The 13,612-nt window shown below is 46.8% G+C and overlaps 1 protein-coding gene across 1 annotated transcript in view; it reads right to left on the reverse strand.

Annotated features, from left to right (window-relative positions):
• The window catches only part of LOC115085149 (glyoxylate/hydroxypyruvate reductase B-like), a 144,903-nt gene extending 131,592 nt beyond the window's left edge, over positions 1-13,311 (reverse strand). Inside the window, exon 1 of the mRNA XM_029590804.1 lies at positions 12,978-13,311. The gene's annotated coding sequence lies outside the window, so the exon portion shown is untranslated. The remainder of the gene's footprint in view (positions 1-12,977) is intronic.
• Between the last annotated feature and the right edge of the window lie 301 nt (positions 13,312-13,612).

Consider the following 13,612-nt stretch of genomic DNA (forward strand, 5'->3'; position numbering starts at 1 on the left):
GGCCCCGTTCATTGGTTGCCATTCCTGTACTGCAGCGCTGCAGGACTATGGGAACCATCCGATCAAATAGAGAACTCTGCACAGAAAGACCACTTTAAGTAAAAAGAAACCACTCAATATCTCGGTTCAAACCCTTGGGAGATACTGAGTCTAGAGTAAAAATCCAACGTTGTTCAACCCGGCCCAGCTGTTCGGCATAGTTACCTCCTCGGGGGGGCCGTGGAAATACCTCAAGAACACTATAAAATAAATCTGAAAGAGTGTGTGATTTTTTTACCCAGTGATCCACGAGGGGTTCTTTTTCTCGCGAATGGCGGATGTTCGAGCAATGCTCTATAATTCGAGTTTTTACCATGATCCGTAGACACTGGGAGGCTTTATCTCTACACACTTTGTTTCCAGGCCCCCTTAGATTCACCTTCCGTAGAGGCAAAAATTTACGTGATAAATTGATCCATACTGACATCCCTGTGTCTAGAAATCTGGATAATGTAATTGGCCATTATCCATGTGGCCGATGCATTGCATGCTCTCACACTTCTCCATCCACCAGTTTTAGCCACCCTGTTTCTAAGAGAATTTTTGAGTTACAGTCGTACTCTGATTGTACCACATCTGGAGTCATTTACGTTATCACCTGTCCTTGCCCGCTGATTTACGTAGGGAAAACTTCTCGCATGGTAAAAACTCGAATTATAGAGCATTGCTCGAACATCCGCCATTCGCGAGAAAAAGAACCCCTCGTGGATCACTGGGTAAAAAAATCACACACTCTTTCAGATTTATTTTATAGTGTTCTTGAGGTATTTCCACGGCCCCCCCGAGGAGGTAACTATGCCGAACAGCTGGGCCGGGTTGAACAACGTTGGATTTTTACTCTAGACTCAGTATCTCCCAAGGGCTTGAACCGAGATATTGAGTGGTTTCTTTTTACTTAAAGTGGTCTTTCTGTGCAGAGTTCTCTATTTGATCGGATGGTTCCCATAGTCCTGCAGCGCTGCAGTACAGGAATGGCAACCAATGAACGGGGCCGTGAGCTCCCACGTGGGTTGTCCTCCTGATTTGGCGCCTAAAATCAGCTTTAAATACCTGTCAGTGTTTAAGGGTAGTGCGCTCCCTGTCACTTCTAAGGCATCTTGCTGTCAGGTATGTTATAATGTTTATTACCTTTTGTCCACATGAAATGTTCGGCTATAAGTCCTATTTTGCCGTCCTGATGTACACTTATGTCTTACAGCTATTGTTTGAACCCCTATTGGCGAGCCCTCCCGATGCAGCCCGCGGCGAAACACGGGAACCGTGTCGGGGGACGCCATTAACTCACTGCCTGTATGAATCAGAGGAGTTGCCATATTGAAGAATAAAAACAAGTACTTATACACTCGATTGTGAGTATTTTGTCAGGACTTAAATTCTTGACTGCACCTATGTATTCTGCGATTTTGCTATAGTGCAGTTTCTGCTCACCATGTACTTTTGGTAATTGAAGTCTCCCATTATTACTGCACTACCAATTTGGTTAGCTTCCCTAATTTCTCTTAGCATTTCACTGTCCATCTCACCATCTTGACCAGGTGGACGGTAGTATACCCCTATCACTGTAGTCTTCCCTGACACACAAGGGATTTCTACCCATAAAGATTCAATTTTGTATTTAGTCTCATGCAGGATGTTTATCCTGTTGTACTCTATGCCATCCCGGACATAAAGCGCCACACCTCCTCCCGACTGCTCCTCTCTGTCATTGCGATATAATTTGTACCCCGGTATAGCACTGTCCCATTGGTTATCCTCTTTCCACCATGTCTCTGAGATGCCAATTAAATCTATGTCATCATTTACTGCTATACATTCTAATTCTCCCATCTTACTTCTTAGACTTCTGGCATTAGCATACAAACATTTCAAAGTTTGTTTTTTGTTTGTATTTTTATTCTGTTTTTTAATTGATAGGGATAAGTTAGAATTTTTTAGGTCAGGTGAGTTTTTAGTTACAGGCACTTGGACTACTTTTCTAATTATTGGAACCTCACTGTCGGGATGCCCTAATTCTAATGCATCATTAGTATCCTTTAAAGATACCTCTCTCCGAACCGTGCGCTGCTGAGCGACTGTCGGCTTTCCCCTTTGTTCTAGTTTAAAAGCTGCTCTATCTCCTTTTTAAAGGTTAGCGCCAGCAGTCTGGTTCCACCCTGGTTAAGGTGGAGCCCATCCCTTCGGAAGAGACTCCCCCTTCCCCAAAAGGTTCCCCAGTTCCTAACAAAACTGAATCCCTCTTCCTTGCACCATCGTCTCATCCACGCATTGAGACTCCGGAGCTCTGCCTGCCTCTGGTGACCTGCGCGTGGAACAGGGAGCATTTCAGAGAATGCTACCCTGGAGGTTCTGGATTTAATCTTTCTACCTAAGAGCCTAAATTTGGCTTCCAGAACCTCCCTCCCACATTTTCCTATGTCGTTGGTGCCCACGTGTACCACGACAGCCGGCTCCTCCCCAGCACTGTCTAAAATCCTATCTAGGTGACGCGTGAGGTCCGCCACCTTCGCACCAGGTAGGCATGTTACCAGGCGATCCTCACGCCCACCAGCCACCCAGCTATCTACATTCCTAATAATCGAATCACCAACTATGACGGCCGAACTAACCCTTCCCTCCTGGGCAGTAGGCCTTGGGGAGATATCCTCAGTACGAAAGGACAATGCATCACCTAGAGAGCAGGTCTTGCTACAGGATCCTTTCCTGCTACACTCTAGCCTCCAGAGATCGGACTCGTTCTCTGAGAGCCAGGAGCTCTTTGCATCGCATGCACATGTACAACTTCTCACCGGTGGGTAAAAAATCATACATGTGACACTCGATGCAAAAGACTGGGAAGCCCCCCTCTTGCTGCTGGACTGCTGCCTTCATCTCAATTTTGATCAGTTCCTAGTTAAGTTTTAGGTTGCTATGGGAGTAGGAATGTGTCTAACTTCCTTTAATTGTATTAGTGAATTCATGTGGTTAGTGCAGTTAGTATAGCTGTGTTTAAAAAAGGATTGGATAAGTTCTTGGAGGAGAAGTCCATTACCTGCTATTAATTAAGTTGACTTAGGAAATAGCCACTGCTATTAATTGCATCAGTAGCATGGGATCTTCTTAGTGTTTGGGTAATTGCCAGGTTCTTGTGGCCTGGTTTGGCCTCTGTTGGAAACAGGATGCTAGGCTTGATGGACCCGTGGTCTGACCCAGCATGGCAAGTTCTTATGTTCTCATGTTCTTATCATATGCACACACATGCTCCTTTCCTCTCTCACACATACATGCTCAATTATATATACACACACATATGTGCTCCTCTGCTCTCTCTCATACACATACAACTGTGCAGAATCATTCACATGCTCCATGAGCTGTGCTCCTCCTAACTGGCAGAGGGAAGGGGAATAGGAGGCCAATGTTTCTTCATTCAGATCCATGGGTCAGCAGCAACACCTTGAGCATATATGCATGTGAGAGAGCAAAGGAGTGAATGTGTGTGTATATGATTGATTATATGTTTGAGAGTGAGAGCAAAGGAGCGAATTTATGTGTGTATATGAGCATATATGTGTGACAGCAAAAGAGCACGTTTGTGTGTAATGACTGAGAATTTATGTGTGAGAGCAAAGGAATGTGTTTTTGTGTATATGACTGAGCATGTGATAGAATGTGTGTGATTGTGCATGTGTGAGAGAGAGAAAACGAGCATGTGTGTGTACAAGCATGTGTGAGAGAGAGTAACTGTGTGTATATGATTGAGCATGTGAGAGAGAATGAGTTTATTTATATATGACTGAACATGTGAAAGAGTGATCGAGCATTGTGTGTAGTGTGTGGATGATTGAGCATAAGAGACAGCAAGAGATCGAATGAGCATGTGTGTGTGACAGCATGTGTGCGAGAGAACAAGCATGTGCATGTGTGTATGATTCAGCATGTGAGAGAGTGAATGAGTGTGTGCGTTTTAGAGAGTGAGGAGAACGTTTGTGCACAACAATCCCCTCCCCTACCCCTACTTATCGGTGACAATCTCAGGGCATCTGGAAATCAAAAGTCCACAGGTATGGAAAGCAGGAGATTTTGAAATCCTTATTAGTTTTAATTATAGGATGTTATTTGATGTATCTGCTATTTTGAAATATTTTATTGCCTTTTGGAAAACTTTTACATGAGTTTTTAATTATTGGATGCTGCTCTATTCGTGAGCTGTTTTGAAATATTTCTTTTTAGTATAGTTTTACTATTATGATTGATGGTTTATATTTATTGATTTTGTTTGAAGTTTTATGAGGACTAGTGAGGTTTCTGTTTTTCCTTTGTTGCACTGCATATAGTGTCTAGCTTGTTGCGGTTTCCAGTTTAGTTTTTGCATGTTTTTAGTTATACTTTATGGTCTTTTTATTCTGTATTCAGTGAGGATCTGTTACGATCCCCCCTGTTGCTGCGCTACAGGTGGTCTCTCACCTTCCTCCGGAGGCCGCTCCGAAGCCAGGGCCTTGCCTGTGTTCCATCCGGGACTTGCTCCAGGGCCTGAGAGGCCTAGCTGTGCCTGTGGCTTGCATGCCAGCGTTTGGACTTCCTGTTGGCGACGCCCTTCTCCTAGGGGCCGGCCCGCAGCTCTCCACCTTATTTATAGGACCAGCGAGGGGCGGTCCTGGCAAGCTCCTCCTAGGGAGTTGCCTTCTACCTCCAGTATATAAGGACTTCCTTGTCATTTGCAACTGGCCTGCAGATCGGGCTCTACAGTTGTCTGTAACCTTGCTGATCCAGGTCTACCGTGCCTTGATGGCTCGCTGTTCCTGACCTTGCCTTAATGGCTCTCTGTTCCTGACCTTGCCTTGATGTCTGTTCCTGACCTTGCCTTGATGTCTGTTCCTGTTCCAGTTCCGGTTGTTCTGCCCTGTGTCTTCGTCTGGTTCCTGAGCCTTCTGTCCTGTTGGGCCCTGGAGTGGCCAACAGGAGGGATTCGTCCCCCGGGCTCTTGAGCTTCTGTTCCTGCCAGCCGACGGGGCTTCGGATGTCATTGGTCCCGGCATCGGAGTTCCTTCTCGACTGGACCTTTCCTGGTGCACCCTCCTTTCCTCAGCGTGGTCCGCGACCAGCCTTCCTGGGCTGTGTAGGGCGTGTCTGGGACGGGGTGGTCCGCGACTCAGTCCCGTGGGTGGGCTGAGTAGGGCGCCCTGTTGGACAGTGCCCGTGTCTTCCTTCCTGCCCTCCTCTTCAACGTCTTGCTTCAGCCTGTCTTGGATGTCTGCTTCAGCCCCGTCTGACGTCTTCTGTGTAAGGACTCTGTCTGCCCTCGCCTCTGTCCGGCCTGCTGCCCATTGCCGTTCCCAGCGGCAGGTCCGAAAGGGCCGGGAACAGTCGAAGGACCGTTCATCAGTCAACTTCCCAGTGTTGGCTACCATGGGTGTGCAGGTCTGGCTGAGGGTCGGACTCCCTGCTTTTGTACCCGCCTGGCTCCCCATGCCTGCTCAGCTCACCTCCCACGGTGTGGCTGGGGCTCCTCCCTAGCTTTCGCCGTGGCCCAAGGGCTCACCACCAGCTCGAGACGACCGCGCCCGCGCGCGCTCGTAACAGGATCTGCCTGTGTTCTACAAGTGTGACCAAGGTGAGGTATTTCTATGTAGGGATTTATAGTAGACTGGCTTGTTTTGTTTTCCTAATAGGAGGTGTATTTGTGTTTTAGGGCCTGATGTAATATTTGCAGTTTTGCCTTTTCATAGGTTAGTTGGGTTGTTACTGTTTGAGTGCTGGCAGTTAGTGTTTTGAAATGGATGGTTTACTATATTGCAATTGTATTTCAGTTTACTCATGGCTTTCCCAGGGCTGTGCCCACACCCAACACGTGTCACCATAGACCTAATACCATAAGGGTTCCAAGGGTCTTTTTTTACTTTTTTTGCAGGGTTTTCTAGTTGGCAGCACACCAGTGCATGTAAATATAATATACATGTTATAAGTGTTAATTTTGCCCCAGAAAGTTCTTTTTCATGTGAAATCTGTTATTATAAATGCATAATTTGTAATTGTGTGTGGAGGGCACGACTCAGGAGAAGGGGGTGCAAGCCTATAAGCTTCACCTAGGGTACCTAATACCCACACACTGGCCCTAGGGAAGGTGGAGTTATGATGGGCTGGAAGATGGCTGTGGAAGATGGAGAAGGGGAAGATGAAAGATTTGGGGGTAAGGGGTTTTCAATAGAAAGGATGTAGCTGTTGAGGGGAAGGACAAGGGGGCAAGCAAGCTGGAGATAGTAAAAGCAGCAATTCAATGAGGGGGAGATGGGGCAGAAGGGAGTTGTTGAGGTGTAGGATTGGCACAGAGAACTGGAGGGAGAGAAGGGGGATGAAATGTAGAGAGGCAGAGAAAAAGAGAATGAAAAAAGGGAAAGATCAATATTAGACAAAGATGTAGGGAAGGAAATATAGAAGTCAGAAAGAGAGAGGTGAAACAGAAGATGAACAGGAGACTCTGTAAAGGAGTTAGGAGACCAAGAAGAGGAAAGCAGTATAAAGAGATGAGGACTAAAGTGATTAGAAAAACCAAATGTACAGACAGCCAGGGTAGAAAAAAGCATGTTATCTTCATTTTAGTGAGTGGAATATATCGGCTTTGGGAATATGCAGCCCATGATATCTTTTATTTTGCATAATACGTGAGGAAATGTTTCTATTTCTTTGGAGTTGCATGGCATACAGAGTCTGGCTTCTTGAGGTTTCCAGTTCAATTTGTGAAGGAAGGCTCATAGTGTCAGGATTCCCGTACTGGATCCAATTGAGCTGGAAGCCCAAAGGAGCAGAAGGAAACTGTTGGGTGAAAATAAAAATCAAAGCCCCCTACATGTATCAGAGTCACGGTGGTCTGTCTGTGCGAGAATGGGTGCCTGCCTGGGGTTCTGTGTGTGTGCGCGAATGAATGGGAGCTTGCCTGAGGGATGGGGGGAGTGGTGTGAGAATAAATAGAAGCCTGCCTGAGACCTGTGCTTGAGTGTGAGGATGAATGGGTGCCTGCCTGGGGGTCTGTGTGTGCGAAAATGAATGGGAGTCTGCCTGGGGGTCTGTGTGTGTGAGAATGAATGGGAGCTTGCAAGGGTGTGTGTGTGTATATTACGTTCAGCAGTTTTCAGGAGGGCCCCGTGAGCTGCTGCACTGACCCCTGTCACTGACCTACACTGCAGAGGACCTCCCATCGCAGTGGATGCTGCTGTTGCTGCATGTCGCTGACCTGCTGTAGATGCTGACAGGCTACAGGCCACCCTTAGGTGCACGCACACGTGCATCTGCGCACATAATAAAGGCCCCTGATGGGAAACACCGAGCGGTGCTCTCCGATGACGTTAGGCCCTGCAGTACTACATCACCTCAGCAACAAGTCTTTTGCCTTGCATTCCTGTTTCCTGCGCCTTGCCTCATCCAGCTTTGCCTTCCAGCCTACCTTGTCCAGCCTCTCCGTCTCTCTTCTGTCTTGTCCAGTGTCTTTGGTGTGTCTCATCCACCCTTGGCCTGACTCTCCAGATCTTTATCCCTTGCTTAGACCTATGATTGCCTGCCGCCTGGATCTGACCCCTTGCCTGGACCTGACCACACTTGCTAGCTGTGTGCCTTGACCTTGGCCTGTTTCTGACTACGTTAGTCTGCTGCCTGCTCTGACCCTGGTGTGCTCTCAAACTTCTGTTACCCTTCACTGCCCTAGGGATCTATCTAAGTTCTGCCGGCCGCCAGAACCCAAAGGCTCTGTTGTGTTCGTGTCTGTTTTCGCCCTCGCTCCACCCTCTCTACCTCGGTGGTGACTCCCTTCGGGTCTGATGGACAGATGCTGCCGCAGCTTTTCCTCGACACTTCTTCCCAGAGTCCCCGGGCTGGCCTGACACTGCGGATCCGCCATGTTCCTGATGACGTAAGGGCGCCCGCGCGTTGCAGAGTTTGTACCGGCATGGGCGCGAACCTCGGGGGCGTCCCCCCATTAATGACATCATCCGCTTCCACCTTAAAAGGTCTTTGTTTGCAACTACGAATCGAGTTAGCAAGGGGAATTCTTTCTCTGCTACTCTGCCTCCACAAACTTACCAAGGGGTACCCGCTCCTCGGGGGTCCCGCTCTCTCTTCTTGATTTCAGATTCTAAGACGGGATCCGGTACTTGCGCCTCGAGGGCCTACGTCCCTGAATGCTCAGAAGACTCCCTATTGCCTGGAAGCGATCACAGACGTGCACACTGTGAATTCTATTGTAGATAGGAACCGGTACTCGCTCCACGAGGGCCCATGTTCCTAAAACCCTTCAAAGACTCTCTTCTATAACCCTCCAAAGACTTTCTTATATTTCAGAAGCCATCGCATACACAGATATTGTGAGTTCTTATTCCAGATTGCATTTAGGAACCAGTACTCGCCTAAAGGCTCCTGATCCTGAATATACTGAAGACTCTGTTGCATAGGAGCCATTACAGATATATTTACAATTGTGAGTGTATCATCTACTGGTAGTGGTTATGTATCCAGCATACCCTGTCTACTCACTACCTATAGTCTCTCTCTACAGCTCAGCAAACCCCTAGATCACAGTTCCAGTATTTGAGGGACTTCAGCCCTGCCGGGTACATCAGCTCACTACTGCCACCTTTGGTGGTTCTACTACCTGTCTGAATAAAGAACTATCTGTGTCTGTCTCCATACTCCAGCCTAGCTGGTGGACCCTCTCAAGATATCCTCCTGGGGGCATTGTCATCTGCCATCAGCCCAGGGATTCACCAATTTACATTGGGTGCTCTTCCTCACACTACAGGAGTTGTATTGTACAGACTGTCACTCTGTGGGGAGCCAACCCACTACAGATTGATAACTCTGCCTACAGAGTATTATAAATTGCCAGCTCCTCCCCTTCAGGGTACAGCATTGATGAGACTGCTAACTTCTCCCTTCTGGAGGAGCTGATCATTAACAGATTGCTAACTCCACCCCTCGGGGGAGTTGATCAACATCAGATTGCTAACTCCTCCCCTTGGAGAGCTGATCTCTAACAGGCTCAACCTGCAGGGGGGGGGGGGGGGCGGCTAGTAAAGGTGAAGCTCCAGACTGTCCCGCTACAGGGCCTGTTCACTAGCTGCCTATGTAGGCCTCAAGGGTCTGCCTCCGAGGCTGTGTCAACTATACTGTAGCACCAATGGCTCATAGGGCATCCAAGTCAGCCAGGTCCATGGCCTCAATAAACTGTAACTGATGTGGACCGTTGCTGCTGTGGTGAGATTGACACAGCCTATGGGGTGAGCCCCGTAGGCCCTCATCAACAGCTGGCAAAGGTTCTTGACTGAGAGACTGGTCTAGGGCTTCACCATTAACAGTCCCTTTCCCTGCAGGATGAGCCTTTGGGTTCCAGGCGTTAGTAGGATTTAAGTGAGAGTCTCTTAGAGGACAGGGACAAGACAGTCCAGGTCAAGCAAGGCTTGGAGGCAGATGGCAGGTGAAAGTAGGCAGTGTCCAGACAGGGGATCAGTGGCTGGCAGCGAACAGGAGTTATCAGGTCCAGGCAAAGGGTCAATTCCAAAGAGTCCACCCAGTGGAGACAAAGACACACAGAAGGCACTAATGGACCAACACAAGACAAGAGAGTTGGACAAGATGGGCAGGACGAGAAGACAAGCTGGGAACAAGGAAGGCAGGACAACAGAACTAGGAACGCAGGACAACGCTGAAGCAACATGCTGTACAGAAGAATAGGATAGCCATTGCTGATGCACCAGAGCTTCATGCAAGGAATGCTTATAAGGGAAGGACCTGTTGACGTCATTGGGGGGCACCATGGGGGGGTTTCCTGCTGCGAGCCCCTCAAAGCCAAGCGATGTGCACGCAGGTATGGGCGGAATGTCAAGTCGCATTCGGCGGCATCCCTGTAGTGTTGGATTCAGGACTTGCCAGTGGCGTTGCGGCAAGTCTGGTGGCTCTCTGGGGGGAGGGAAAAATTTCTCCTCTGCTGCTAGCTCTGCCTAGATAAGAACATAAGAACATGCCATACTGGGTCAGACCAAGGGTCCATCAAGCCCATCATCCTGTTTCCAACAGTGGCCAATCCAGGCCATAAGAACCTGGCAAGTACCCCAAAACTAAGTCTATTCCATGTTACCGTTGCTAGTAATAGCAGTGGCTATTTTCTAAGTCAACTTAATTAATATCAGGTAATGGACTTCTCCTCCAAGAACTTATCCAATCCTTTTTTAAACCCAGCTATACTAACTGCACTAACCACATCCTCTGGCAACAAATTCCAGAGTTTAATTGTGCGCTGAGTAAAAAAGAACTTTCTCCGATTAGTTTTAAATGTGCCACATGCTAACTTCATGGAGTGCCCCCTAGTTTTTCTATTATCCAAAAGAGTAAATAACCGATTCACATCTACGCGTTCTAGACCTCTCATGATTTTAAACATCTCTATCATATCCCCCCTCAGCTGTCTCTTCTCCAAGCTGAAAAGTCCTAACCTCTTTAGTCTTTCCTCATAGGGGAGCTGTTCCATTCCCCTTATCATTCTGGTAGTCCTTCTCTGTACCTTCTCCATCGCAATTATATCTTTTTTGAGATGCGGTGACCAGAACTGTACACAGTATTCAAGGTGCGGTCTCACCATGGAGCGATACAGAGGCATTATGACATTTTCTGTTTTATTCACCATTCCCTTTCTAATAATTCCCAACATTCTGTTTGCATTTTTGACTGCCGCAGTACACTGATCTGACGATTTCAATGCGTTATCCACTATGACACCTAGATCTCTTTCTTGGGTTGTAGCATCTAATATGGAACCTAACATTGTGTAACTATAGCATGGGTTATTTTTCCCTATATGCATCACTTTGCACTTATCCACATTAAATTTCATCTGCCATTTTGATGCCCAATTTTCCAGTCTCACAAGCTCTTCCTGCAATTTATCACAATCTGCTTGTGATTTAACTACTCTGAACAATTTTGTATCATCTGCAAATTTGATAATCTCACTCGTCGTATTTCTTTCCAGATCATTTATAAATATATTGAAAAGTAAGGGTCCCAATACAGATCCCTGAGGCCACTCCCTTCCACTGAGAAAATTGTCCATTTATTCCTACTCTCTGTTTCCTGACTTTTAGCCAGTTTGCAATCCACAAAAGGACATCACCACCTATCCCATGACTTTTTACTTTTCCTAGAAGCCTCTCATGAGGAACTTTGTCAAACGCCTTCTGAAAATCCAAGTATACTATATCTATTGGTTCACCTTTATCCACACGTTTATTAACTCCAAAAAAGTGAAGCAGATTTGTGAGGCAAGACTTACCTTGGGTAAAGCCATGCTGACTTTGTTCCATTAAACCATGTCTTTCTATATGTTCTGTGATTTTGATGTTTAGAACACTTTCCACTATTTTTCCTGGCACTGAAGTCAGGCTAACGGGTCTGTAGTTTCCTGGATCGCCCCTGGACTCTTTTTAAATATTGGGGTTACATTTGCTATCCTCCAGTCTTCAGGTACAATGGATGATTTTAATAATAGGTTACAAATTTTTACTAGTAGGTCTGAAATTTCATTTTTTAGTTCCTTCAGAACTCTGGGGTGCATACTATCCGGTCCAGGTGATTTACTACTCTTCAGTTTGCTAATCAGGTCTACCACATCTTCTAGGTTCACCGTGATTTGATTCAGTCCGTCTGAATCATTACCCATGAAAACCTTCTCCAGTACGGGTACCTCCCCAACATCCTCTTCAGTAAACACCGAAGCAAAGAAATCATTTAATCTTTCCGCGATGGCCTTATCTTCTCTAAGTGCCCCTTTATAACCCCTCGATCATCTAACAGTCCAACTGACTCACAGGCTTTCTGCTTCGGATATATTTATAAAAGTTTTTACTGTGAGTTTTTGCCTCTACAGCCAACTTCTTTTCAAATTCTCTCTTAGCCTGTCTTATCAATGTCTTACATTTAACTTGCCAATGTTTATGCATTATCCTATTTTCTTCTATTGGATCCTTCTTTCAATTTTTGAATGAACATCTTTTGGCTAAAATAGCTTCTTTCACCTCCCCTTTTAACCATTCTTAATGTGTGGAATACATCTGGACTGTGCTTCTAGAATGGTATTTTTCAACAATGACCACGCCTCTTGGACATTTTTTACTTTTGTAGCTGCTCCTTTTCAGTTTTTTTCTAACAATTTTTCTCATTTTATCAAAGTTTCCCTTTTGAAAGTTTAGCACGAGAGCCGTGGATTTGCACACTGTTCCTTTTCCAGTCATTAATTCAAATTTGATCATATTATGATCACTATTGCCAAGCGGCCCCACCACCGTTACCTCTCTCACCAAATCCTGTGCTCCACTGAGAATTAGATCTAAAATTGCTCCCTCTCTCGCCTGACTCTACTCTCATCTGCTCCTCCCTGGGAGTAGGAGACAAGGCAAGGAATCTTGGTAAGTTCGGCCTGGGTCGCCCTCCCATACAGGGCAGAAAGAGCTGGTCACGCTCGGGAGCTGCTTTGTCCCACATGCAAAGAACCTCCTGCCCCTGTGCCTCATATTGGTCCTAAACCAACCCGCAGCGGTACAGCTGCTGTAAAGTTGCTATTACTCACATGGGGCTTATACTGTTTCCTGCCATTGAGAACCAGGCTGCAGCCGTTATTCTGTGAGCCGCAGTGTTTTTCTTGCCACTGCTACAGCAAAGGCTGATGCTGCTGTAGCAAGCCATGGCGCTCCGTTGTTGCTGCCACGGTTCCTGCAGTCCACAGCATTAATCCTTGCCGCAGAAGACTTGGCACCCTAATGGCTTTCTCTCTGTGCGCAGAGTTAGAAACGCAGTGCATTTGGACCTCCCTCCCTCCCTCTGTCTTGAGGGGGCTTTGTCTTTGGGAAACAAGACACACTCAAGCTTCTACACCCACTATGGTATTGTTCTTATCTCCCCGAGTCTGCTCCCCAGCTACTCACCACCTCCAGGAACTCCGTGCTGCTGCTCCTTTGGGCCAAACGCTCACCACTTTTTTTTTTCTCTAAACTTTGCTTGCCACTAGCAAAAACAACCAAGGCAGAGAAGGGAAAAGAGAGAAAGGAAAAACAGTCCTGAAACCCCTTGCCCTTTTTTTGTTTGGTAAGGGTAATTTTCAGACACCTCAGGGTATTGTGATTATTGCCAAGAAACTTGATCACTAGCCTGGGAGTAATACTTCCACAGGGAAAATGAAACCCAAAAGGGTTGCTGTCCTGTGTACAAGGGCTCAACCAGGCTGAAGCCAAACCAAGCCTCTGGGAGCTAATGTCCTCTTCACCCATCCACAGTTGGCGGAGACAGAGTCTACTGCCAGTAGTCCAGGACCACATCTCCCTTATGACCAGAGTGAGGTCATAAAAGAGGTCTGTTCTCTGTCTCCATCAGCTGTGGAGGAGGGAAATCCCACACATCAAGGGGGGCCAACTCTGGTCCTCGAGAACCACAAACAGGCTAGGTGTGCAGGAAATTCACAATGAATATGCATGAGATAGATTTGCATACACTGCCTCCATTGTATGCAAATGTCTCTCATGCATATGCAATGTATCCTGGAAACCTGGCCTGTTTGTGGCTC

Source organism: Rhinatrema bivittatum, chromosome 2 (genome assembly GCF_901001135.1).
Source record: "Rhinatrema bivittatum chromosome 2, aRhiBiv1.1, whole genome shotgun sequence".
NCBI classification, from domain to species: domain Eukaryota; kingdom Metazoa; phylum Chordata; class Amphibia; order Gymnophiona; family Rhinatrematidae; genus Rhinatrema; species Rhinatrema bivittatum.